Raw genomic sequence first — 2,870 nt, forward strand, 5'->3', positions numbered from 1 at the left:
GACACTTCGCCCTCCTACCTCCCAGCTCAGCTCAATGTACTGGGCTTCCCAGAGTCCTTTTATACACCCTGACCCGGAGGTGTTCCTGTCCAACAGTCCACAGTTCCTTACTCCTTCCGGGTCAGGGTAAACAGTCCTTTTCTTCAACCCGGGAGCATGTCATTTCTTCCTGTCACGTGACCATGACGTACTCCCGGTTATAGGGCACATAAGAGCCCACGAGCCCTCCTGCAGTGACGCCTGGTGGCCCCCAAGGTATCCAGCAGGGCTGTGTGTAGAAACTACAAAGTCCATGAGGCCCAGCTGGAACTCGGGGCACGTTTATGCTGTCCGGAGAGCTCCTCCTGGCGGCCTGGAGGTGAGGGCCGGAGTAAAATGCCGGCAATCCACCACAATATATATATATATATATATATATATATATATATATATATATATATATATTATATCAGGTAAGGATTTTGTGTGGTATGAAATTTTAATTTGAAAATATTATATATTTACATGCTTATTAAAATGACACGTACAGTATAATGTGAAACCTACCCATTTTTTATTTTCTGCTGCACTTCACCTCAGGCACGTTTATCTTAACAGTGCAGCAGTAGTCAGCCCACATACTGGAACCACACTTACCTTGGTAATGCATTTACATGTTGGAAATGTCTTGATGAAATTGCTTGCCATGTTCACCCCTGACTGCACCATAGTTTTCAGACTTAAGATTTCAAAAAAACATTTGTGCAGACACATTTGAAGCTCTGACAGCTTTCTCAACTTCATTCAACTCTTCTTCAAATTTCTCATCTTTTAACACTTCTCTGATCTGAGGTCAGAATACCTTTGTTAGTTTTAATGTCACTGATCGGGGAAATTTATTTCTCAAGTACACGAATCCCATTTCAGTTTTATCCATTGCTTTGACAAATTTTTGATATGGCCGAGTTTGATATTCAGAGGAGAAAGGAAAACTTATCAGGGTCAAAAAGTGAACTGTTTCCCACCATGTTCTTTCCTGGAACAAGTGAGGCAAGTTTTGACCACTCTTCCTGTCCTTATGCCCCATTCACACAAAAAACAGTATTTGGTGTAACCAAGTTGCAAGCCAAGCAAAAGTGCAATCACCTTTAGATCTCCACGAATATTTCACTTATATTTCTGTTACTGAATATTTCCTAAAAGTAACTTCACGTTCCCATACAACTCTTCCATGTTAGTAGCATGTGCTATAGGTAAAGAAGAGAATTTATTTCTGTTATGGAAGATAGCGTTAAAAGATGACTTTTGAAGTGTAATTGAACAGACTCTTTCATCTGCATTGTATTCATGACCAAGAGTCTTCATAACTGTAATATTGATTAATATTTTAAAAATATTTATTAATATTTTTATCCCATAATAACAGTAAATGATTAAAGTCTGAAAGTGGTATCACAAAAAAATTGAGTCTGATAGAAAAAAAATCTGACTGCATATTTGGATTCAGCATTATAAAGTATTCTTGGGACAAAATTGTTTTTGACCAGTATAAGGTGTAAAAGGAACTATAAAGGTAGTGATGTTTTTCAACACTGTTGTACTTTAAACTGAAGAACTTTAATTTGAATAGTCTATATTGTCTTCTTTTTGGTGGCCTTGGTAGTATGGTGGTCAGTGCTGCTGCTTGATGAATTCACTGTCCTGCTCTTAAATTTTGATTTTTTGGGTATTCATTGATCCTCTGGATTTTCTTCCACAGCCTCTAGGTTAGAGTAATTGGCTACTCTAAACTAAACCTAGTATGACTGAAATTGTTGCTTTGCTGTTTGCTGCCCTCTGCTCTGCTGTCAGGATACACAGCATCTCCTCGTAACTCTGAAACGGATTAAGCGAGCGAGTATGAGAATTACTGTTTCTCTTCTTTAGGGCTATTGGTATTGTTTGTTTAGCGCTCTTAGAATGATGTAATAACTGTTAAGTCATTTATACTTAACTGTTAGGTGCTGCTGTTGTCATTCTTTTTTTAAACATTTTAAAGAATAAATGTGCAAATCTGTGTTAAGTCGGCAAGGATAAAAAAGAATTGAGCTCTCTGTTGCATCCCTCACTTGGAGTAGAGTGCGAATGCAAAATCACAGTATCTTTGGGTCATTTTCACCGCAGAATCTAGGTTACTTAAATTTCCCTTTAGGACAGAGTGCGCACTACGGTGTAATGGCGCCTCGTTGTGACCGCTAGCCTGCCTTTAACCAGGAACAAATGGGACGGGCACCTCCTTCCTTTACGATCCAGAACAAGTGGTTTCAATTGATGTCGTCTGAGCAGTTATCAGACGTTCACCAGAAATAATTGAACCACGTTCACGAACATTTATTTCTAAATACTTAGTTAACATATAACATACCTTATATACCTAACACAGAAAATCACACGTTAAAAGTTACTTGGGCTATGACACATTTGCGATGTACTGTCTCTTTAAAATTTTGCAGCCCGCGTCCTGAGAAAAGTTTCGCGGCGAACACTAGGCACAAGGCCCCCAGCCAGTAGTATATGCCTATATGGGACAACAGCAAGGCTGAACTCTTTGTATAATGTTAGTTTTGGAGTAAAACGTATTTCTAGTGGCACACTGCTTGGTTTGTGAGCGTACGAAACTGTTATAGGAGTTTGTTAAAAATGGAGTGACGGGGTAAGTAATACATCACCATAAAAAGAAAGTACAGAACTTGTCGTCTTGCAAAGTAGATACGCGTGCGTTAATAATAACTTCACATTTCTCAATACGATTAATGAATACAAGAGACGAGTTGGGAGTAACTCAAAGAAGAAAAAACGTAAATGCACTTTATGAACACTTAAGATCCGTAGTTGTTGTGTGTGTGTGATTG

At 38.8% G+C, this 2,870-nt stretch overlaps 1 protein-coding gene across 1 annotated transcript in view; it reads left to right on the plus strand.

The window, feature by feature from the left end:
• The first annotated feature begins 2,500 nt into the window (after positions 1 to 2,500).
• The window catches only part of pidd1 (p53-induced death domain protein 1), an 81,611-nt gene continuing 81,241 nt past the window's right edge, over positions 2,501 to 2,870 (plus strand). Inside the window, exon 1 of the mRNA XM_051922579.1 lies at positions 2,501 to 2,671. The gene's annotated coding sequence lies outside the window, so the exon portion shown is untranslated. The remainder of the gene's footprint in view (positions 2,672 to 2,870) is intronic.

This window comes from Erpetoichthys calabaricus, chromosome 2 (assembly GCF_900747795.2).
Source record: "Erpetoichthys calabaricus chromosome 2, fErpCal1.3, whole genome shotgun sequence".
NCBI classification, from domain to species: Eukaryota; Metazoa; Chordata; class Cladistia; order Polypteriformes; family Polypteridae; genus Erpetoichthys; species Erpetoichthys calabaricus.